The following is a 9,170-nucleotide window of genomic DNA, read 5'->3' as shown; positions in this document are numbered from 1 at the left end:
AGCTCCCTCAGTACAACAAACCTGCCATGAATTTATTCATTTAACTAACTAGTTAAGACATGTCTATGAGGGTTTTATGTATATGGAATCATCAAAACCAGTAAAAATACATGGGTAAATCTACACCAGAATCTACTTACATTCAGGGCCAATTTCAAAGGCAAGGCAATCCTATTATGCCTTACAAGGCATAAGTTTTGCCTTAAGGCATAAGTTTATGCCTTACTTACCTGGCAGGCGAGAAAGCATGATCGAGCAGTTGGTTTTCTCAGGGAGAGGCTCATCCCTTGCCCTCCGGGTGTGATGACCCCTGTGATTTCCCCTACTGAGGGAAACTCAACTGCATAGTTTGTGGTAGTGAGGGACTGTGTTTTCTATGGGTTTTGTAGGGGGGGGTTCAGGTTGGGCAGAGAAGAGATTCAGAGAAACCCTGCGGAGAAGGACTTGGGGGTGTTGATCGATGAGAAAATGAACATGAGCCGGCTTCAGTGTGCTCTCGCAGCCCAGAAAACCAACCGTATCCTGGGCTGCATCAAAAGGAACGTGACCAGCAGGTCAAAGGAGGTGATCCTGCCCCTCTACTCTGCTCTCATGAGACCTCACTTGGAGTATTGTGTGCAGTTCTGGTGTCCTCAACATAAAAAGGACATGGAACTGTTGGAACAAGTCCAGAGGAGGGCCAAGAGGATGATCAGGGGACTGGAGTACCTCCCGTATGAAGATAGGCTGGGAAAGTTGGGGCTGTTCAGCCTGGAGAAGAGAAGGCTGCGTGGAGACCTCATAGCAGCCTTCCAGTATCTGAAGGGGTCTATAAGGATGCTGAGGATGACTATTCATTAGGGACTGCAGTGATAGGAGAAGGGGTAATGAATCTTAAACAGGGGAAGTTTAGATCAGATATAAGGTGGAAGTTCTTTACTTGAGGGTGGTGAGGTACTGGAATGGGTTGCCTAGGGAAGTTGTGAATGCTCCATCCCTTGCAGTGTTGAAGGCCAGGTTGGACAGAGCCTTGAGTGGCATGCTTTAGTGTGAGGTGTCCCTGCCCACAGCAGGGGAGCTGGGACTAGATGATCTTAAGGCCCTTTCCAACCCCAACTATTTTATGATTCTAAGTCCATATGAATGGCACATGAATTTTTTAATGGGTTTAATTTTCCTCAATACAATGTTCTAGCTGATCTACAAAAGTAGTTGTGTTTTGGTAAGAAAACCCAAAACTACATCACAAAAATTATGCTGGGTAGATGCTTTGTTCAACGCTTCCAATCAGACAACGACTTTAACAAATTTTTTTCAGACTGTTACTGAACTATTCACAATTATGCTCATGTTTTCCACTCTTTGTATCTCAGCATGTGAGTCTTGTTCATATTGTCTGAAATGCTGTCCACAGATGTGGTTTCAGTACTGCACCCAGGTTTTTCATAGCCCAAGAGTTTTGTCATTCACAGGAAATGGATCCTAACATTTCAACCCTAAAAGCAATGGGGAATCAAGATGTATCCAAAATAAAGCTCTTTGAAGTAGAAGAAAATACACAGTAACATCTGACTACATCTGAGAGTAGAAAGGCGTTAATATAAAACAACTGTGATCTTTTATCCTTTTTCTTGTCTTTACAGTACAGGTAACATATGAGATGTTGCTCTCTCGGAATTCTACTGATAAAATCTCTCTGACTCCCTAGTAGAGTTATCAACAGCTAGCTCAGCCCTTTAGGGATTTTTGACATGCTTCATACAAATGAACATGTGGCAACAGCATGAAAGAGAGAGTGTGAATTCCAGAGATGCTGTAGAACCCTTGATACACTTGGGATAGCTTGGAAGCCCACCAGACAGACAGATGGGGTCCAAAGCCACAAGTTTCAGTTTCGATAATAAGGGTTCCACTGCCCCCGCCCCCCAAAAAATGTTTCTTTTTATTTAAAAGGGAAGAACAAAAAAACCCACAAACCAAAACAAAAAAAAAAAAACAAAACACCACCAAACAAAAAAAATCCCAACCTATTTTCTTTACAGGTAGTGAATTCATAACATTAATGAGATGAAGTATTTCCTCTGTTTCACCAACAAAGCTAAAAAGGTAACTTGGCCCAGTGTAATAACTAAACCAGAGAGATTTTAACTGAAAACAAATGAAGGTACTTGTATTCACTGGGCATGCACTAAATAGTGAATTATATTGGAAACTGCAGAATTATTTTTATAACTAAGTAAATCCCCCTGTATATAAATTGTGCTCAGGAAAGTTATTTTTAATCGTAAGTTTGCTAGCAAATAGTATTTGGAATTTCCAGTTTAATCCTGTAGAGAATTCCATAGAGTTCAATTTGAAGTGGCTGTCAGTATCTTTCCTACACAACTAATTTCAAACTGAGTTTAATGTAGAAATTTCTAGTTATTATTTTTATAGTTATATGACACTCTATTATATGCCAGATAAAAGCAGATGGGACAATGCTGAAGGAACACTAAATAAATGTCAAGTTTTTAGCAGTGGTTGTATGTGCTTACACATATATAAGTAGCACATCTTCCTAAAAGAACTGTGCTCACAAAACTGAGTGGTACTGTAAATATCACTTCTTTTCTATTTGCAGAGAATCTTCTTATCTCAGTCTAACTGTACCATGAAATCTCTTCCAAAATTGGACTATGTAAATTCTTAGCTGTAGAGAAGACCATATCTAATGAAAACACACGCTTTATTTGCTTCTTAACAAGTATGATGATAATCATCAGTTAATTCCAAAGACAATATTAAAACTTTAGACAATTTATCTGTAAGAACATACATTGAACTAACAGGAAGAACTCATGGCTCAAAACTAAGGAGATGTTTAATATCTTTCCAGGACAGGATTTTAAAGGTCAAATGTGATTCTTTAATCAGAACTGCTCTTCTATTCAAAACCATTCATCTTTCATTATCCTGGTGGTGTTCTCCTGACTACAGACTGCATACTTTATAAAGGCTTATCCCATGTACTGGTTGGCTCTTAAGATTTCAAAGCTTTTGCTTTTCTGTCTCAATCCTACGGAAAATGCATTTAATAGGTGGGTAATTTATAGTAACTGCTAATGATACTGTTCCATTTATGCTTTCATTAAACTGGAGCAAACTACTCTGGAACAAAACAGTCATAAAAGAATAATGCTGGTGTCAGGAGATTTTTGCTGTATGAGTTGAATGCTAAATAGATTCTTTTAGGTGATTCTTCAAAACCATATCTAAGTTGGCAGACAGATTAAAAATATGAAGCAATCCAAGTAATAAATTAAACAATTATTTAGGATTACTGTAGTTATTATCAGGAAATGGTGATCTAAGGTATAATAACTTCAATTCTGCTTGATTTGCTTCTATTTTATTTTAAAATCAGTAGTTCTTTGAATCAACACAGAATTTTCATGTATGTTTTTATACTAGTATGAAGATGATACACTTTTGCCACTAAAAATATTAACCAGAATATTCCATATTTCTAAATACTATAGAAAGGAAGCATTCACGGTAACATGTGAACAAAAATACAGAATATTCAATAGAGTATAAAGAATTTAAGAATTAGTGCCAAAGAGGCCTAAGATGATTCTCTGAAAGCAGAATTAAGTTCCTAAATGACTTCATGAGTCCTTAATGTTGCATCTGCTGCCCTCACTTTCTTGGTCATATTAGCAGTAAATAGAAGGACCTGACTGCTGATTACAGAAGATTTATGTTATAATCTGTATTGGTAACAGGCTCAGTTCATAGCTGTCATGATGATATAAACTTCAGCTCAACAGTGTTCTAACTTTATAGAAAACTGCAGATATGCTGTCAGCATACAACAAGCATGTCAACAGGTAGCTGTTATCTAGTGAACTATTAATGCAAGCATATTATTAAAATCTTCATATATATATAAAATATATTAAAAAGACTAAATTTATGGAAAAGCAACATATCACTGCTGTATGAATTATGTGATACACCTACATGGTGATTTTGGAATTTCTTCTTTTTCTTTTTTTTATTTAATTTTTTCTATTATTCTTGTTTCTTATGCTTAACCAGTTCAAATTTGATGGAAAGCTGTTTTGTAGTGCAAAGCTATGTTTACATGCCTCCTTTTTCTTGCAATAGTACTGATATTCCGATTTAGTGATACAGAGTAAAATTTAACTCCTCTATTACTTCATAGAATCATGCAGGTTGGAAGGACCTCAGGAAGATCTTCCAGTACTGTAACTGATTGTTGTGAGTTTACATTAGAAGTTTTTGGTTTGATTCACTTAAATGACTGTGCTTCATCAAATTTAGCTCAGATGGAAAGAGCCAGAAAGTATTTTGCTTTTGCAAAACCTCAGGCATTATGTTTTGGTTTTGCAAGTACAAAACCACCCCTTGTTTTGGCTTTGGGTTTGAATTGTCAGTCCAAAGGAAGCAATGAAGAGAAGAGTGATAATTATAAAATAAATTTGTCTGCTAAAGGTTGCAGACTCATTTGAATACAAAAGGTAACCTATCATTTCTTTTTAATGTTCCATACCAAGGGTTGGAGAGTCTTTTTGAGTACACTAGTCTTTTAATTAGAAGACATTTCATGTTTGCTGTTATGGACAATAACTGAGAAATTTTAGAAATAGTTTTACATTTGAACCAAACTCTGCCCAGGTTCAAACTCAACATACATGATAGTTTAGAGAAAAATCACAGATTAATGAATATTAGAATCTTAGAATAGCAGCTTAGAAGGGACCTTAAGGATCATCTGGTCCAACCTTTCTTGGCAAAAGCACAATATAGACAAAATGGTCCAGCGCCCTGTACAGCTGAATCTTTAAAGTGTCTAGTGCTGGGGAATACACCACTTTCCTGGAAAGATTATTCCAATGGCTGATTGGTCTTGTGAAAAATTTTACCTCTGTGTCCAAGTGGAATCTCCCTAGGATTAATTTACACCTATCACCCCTCATCTTTTCCATGTGACTACTTGTAAAAAGGGAGTCTCCCTCTTTTTTGTAGCCACCCTTCCAATACTGGAATGTGGTGCCAAGGTCTTTCCAAAGACTTTTTATCTCCAGGCTGAACAAACTGAGTTGTCTCAGCCTTTACACATGCAGCAGGCTCCCTGTCCTTTGATCATCCCTGTAGGCCTTCTCAGGATGCTCTCCAGCCTGTACTCAACTTTTTCACCACAACTGAACACAGTATTCCAGGTGTGGCCTGACAAGCTCTGAATGGGATAATGACTTCTTTATCTCTGCTAGTGATGCCCTTTTGGATGCAACCTGGCATTTCTTTCCCATAGCTGCATGCTGTTCGCTCATATTCACTATGTTGTCCACAAGGACCCACAGGTCCCTTTCCGCAGAGCTGCTCCACAGCCAGGCAGATTCCAGCCTGCACTGAGCTCCTGGATTGTGTTTACCTTACACTTGTCCTTGTTGAACATCATAAGGTTTTTGTAAGCCTACTCTTCCAGCTGACCCAGGTCTTCCTGCAGCATGGCTCTCCTTTCCAAAGTGTCCGCTTCCCCAATCAGCTTGGTATCACAGGCAAAACTTGGTCATGGTACACTTGATGTTATCTTCTAGATCACTTGTGAAGATGCTGAAAGGCGCAATATTGATCCCCAGGTGACACCACTAGTGACAGGCCACCTGCTAAAAAGGAGCTATTTACCAACACCCTCTGCATGTGGCCAGCCAGCCAGTTCCCCATCCAGTGCACAGAGCACTTGTCTAGACTGTAATGCAAAGAAAAATATCTTGTTTATGGTGCCTAACCCAATGAAAATATATTTTGGCAATTTATTGTGATAGAGTTACAATAAATTCCTTTCTGAGGAATTAATAACAAGCCCAGCTGTGTATTTTGGTCATCAAATGTGAACTTTTTAAAAAGAACTATCTTATGGAAAAATCAAAGCATAAAAACACTTCCACATTCTAACTGGTAAAAGTTTCACCAAAAAAATAGTTTTTTGAGTGTCAAGCATATGAAAATATCTGTCACTATATGCCACAGAAGAGCTTTTATGTATTTAAAGGCAGAAATGGGTTCAAAGTAGTTTTGAAAATGTGATCTGCAATATTTGGGAACAGACTCTTGAAATAATGTTTTAATTTTTTTTTTTGCTGGTCTTGGTAATCACTTTCAAAAAAGAAAAACTGAATTCCCCTTAAAAACCTGAAGTTAATCAGCTGTCTCCCTGCTGGGCATCATAAATGAAAGCATTTTCATAATGAGAAAACAGATCAAAACATGTTTCACATCTGGCAAGTGCAAATACAAAGAAAACAGTAATTAGAGCTAACAATAATCTCCTGGCTAAGAATTTTCTTGATGAGGGTAAGCTAGCTTGAAAGTTCACAATTTCAAAACTAAAGTGGGCAAAAGAAGTGAGAAAAGAGTGGAAAGCTGCAATGTCTTCATCCTCTGAGCGTGATGGGATGTATGGACCTGGCTCCTGACCAGGGCTGAGCTGGCAGCTGGCACTACACAGAGGGAATTAACCTTCTTTCTTCTCCTAACCTGAAGCTGTTTAGCAGCCAAAGCAACCTACTTAGAATGCAGAGGCAGCCTGGGGAAGGTGTTCTGACTTAGGAGGAAGAAAACATGTCCAATGCGCCCCATTCCCATTCTTCTCTCTCTCCTTCAGTGTTTCGTCCACAAGCCTCTTCACTAGCCTCAACATGCTACCTGTGCAGGAAGAAATGTAAGGGCAGCTCTGCTATCTGAGCATTCCCTCTGTTTGGAGGAGCCTCCTATACCCATACAAAGTTACTGACATGCCTCTTTGCAATGCCATAGTAACACACAGGGATATTTAGTGAACTCTGAAGAACCAACACTCATGGATATTCTGGTTTCTCCCTGGCAAAACTGACTGAAGTCTATGATTTTCTGGTTCCTCACCCAAGAAATCCAGACTGAATATTAGGTTTCTTTCTCAACTCATATTTCTATAAGTGCTTATGTTAATTTACATCTGCCCGTGGGTTGAGCCTGGGTGCTTTCAGCTGCTGGCTAAAGATCCGGAGTGTACAATTCCTTTCTTTGCAGCTCTGTGAAGCTAATTTGGAGCTGACTGAAAGGAAGTCACTGGCCTGCCAGTGCTGTTTCAGGTTTAAAGGTGTTCAGGATCTAAACCCAGACCTGGATCCAAATTTCATTAATAGCTTCTGTCCTTTAATTGGCCAAATGTGGGATCCAAAAACCCACAACAATTTCACGTTATTCCAAAGGGGTTTTGTTGAAACATTAAAAAAGTAGCTCTTGGTATATTTTCTCAATAGAGAAAATTCAACCAGTGAGTAATTTGTTGTGTGATAGAGATGGATGCTGGAAGACAAGTGCTTCAGCAATCTTGACATGTAAGATAGGATTTCTCTTGCAACATATGTGTGGGTAGAAAATTAGGTCAGACAAGTTTTTCTCCTTCTGTGTGCAATCACTGCTGACAGGCACATATACCCCAGAAGCCTAAGGGAGCCAGATATTGCTCCACTATTGATCTGAGTCTCAGGACTGCTAGTTGTTGCCTCAGCCACTTCTAGGCCATGGTTCACTTTTAGGCATTGTTCTGTTTTTTTTATGGATATAACTGCACTGAAAACAACAATAGAAGATGGAAATTACATACTACTGGTTTCTCTGGAAACCACAGCATGGAGCATTATATTATACCTATATCTTTTTTCCCCTTCTGTCTCAATGTTTTATGCCCCTTCATCGTATTGATTCCTAGGTTTGTAAAGAACATCCATGCAATTTCTCAATATTTTTATTTTGTTTGCAGTTCATATATTCAATGACCTTATTACCAGCAAAGGCAATACCTAGCAACTGAATATTTTCTTGCAGTTAATGAATTCTTTTCTGGTTTTCTGATTCCTATTTTGCACATTATTTCAAAGTATTATGATGCAGTAACAGCTCTATTTAGCTCAGTTTTGCTATCTCTGTGCCTTCCTAATCTAACACCTGACCTGCTAGCAGACCAATTAGTACAATCTTAAAATTAAGACAAGGAAATAAAAGGAAAAAAAGTAGATCTGTATATAATTATCAACTACATTGTAGGGCTTATACTGAACATCTTTATTTTTATTGTAACTTTACCTCAATCTACATTATTACTACATATGATAAATTCCTCCATGAGGAAGAAAACCCATAGAAACAAAACACAAATAAAACAGCTGTTAAGTGATGCCACCAGCATTATTTTGCCTTTTAGAAGCCTGTCTCTCTTGGCTATAAGTATTAGCTACAGACACCAGCTCACGCATGTAATTTGAAATGTCTAAAGCTAGATGAAATTTAAATTTGTTTCCAAATGTGACTGAGGCTCTAATATACCTCTTCTTCAAAGCACAAGCTAAATGACCCTTCATACTCAGCGAGGAGACACCTATCGCTACTCAATGGGAAAAGTATTTCAAGTTAGGGTCAGAACTGTCCCCAGCTGCCGGGACTTTACACAGTGAATTTTTCTTGTGAGGTGGGGTGGCTAACAGCATGAGGGGATGTTGGGGGGAAGGAAATAGCTTCTTATTTGTACACTGGCTCAATGCATCTTTAGCAAAGTGGTGCTAAATTGTTGTGTGGGTGGTGCTACATAAGGAGGAGTGGCTGACCTGTTGAAAGATAGAACTTCAGTCCAAGGACATTGACAAACTTGAGGCCTGGGCCAACCGAAAACATAGGAAGTTCAACAAGGAGAAGCAGCAGGTTCTACAGCTGGGGCAGAATGAGCCTATGTGTCAGTCCAGCCCCTAGTGGAAAATATGTGTTTAATGAATGCAAGGTTGAAAATGGGACAATAGTGAACTCTCACCACAAATAAGGAAACTGTGAAACATTAGGGAGTCACAGCCAGAAGATCAAGGGAACTTACGACTGTCTTCTACTCAGTGCTAGTGATCTATGCGTGGCATATTCTATCCAATTTTGTGCTCTCTCCAATTCAAGAGAGGTGTAAAGAAACTAAATAGGGTCCAGCAAAGACCTATCAGGATGCTTATGCATGGGCTACTACAGATATGAAGAAAATGTCACCTTCTCAGATCTTTGGAGACTACATCAGCTAAAACCATGGCTTACTTGATTGCCATCTGCACTGTTCTGCATGTGAGGTGGTACTTGATGGCCTCATGAGGTGCCTTCTAACCAAC

The 9,170-nt window shown here is 38.7% G+C and overlaps 1 non-coding gene across 1 annotated transcript; it reads left to right on the top strand.

Moving 5' to 3' along the window:
* The first annotated feature begins 222 nt into the window (after positions 1-222).
* LOC115946901 (U1 spliceosomal RNA) lies at positions 223-387 on the top strand. The gene has a single exon (XR_004080914.1). It is a non-coding gene; the product is annotated as a U1 spliceosomal RNA (small nuclear RNA).
* The last annotated feature ends 8,783 nt before the right edge of the window (positions 388-9,170 follow it).

Source organism: Melopsittacus undulatus, chromosome 2, assembly GCF_012275295.1.
Source record: "Melopsittacus undulatus isolate bMelUnd1 chromosome 2, bMelUnd1.mat.Z, whole genome shotgun sequence".
NCBI classification, from domain to species: domain Eukaryota; kingdom Metazoa; phylum Chordata; class Aves; order Psittaciformes; family Psittaculidae; genus Melopsittacus; species Melopsittacus undulatus.
This window is presented reverse-complemented; position numbering and strand designations above follow the sequence as displayed.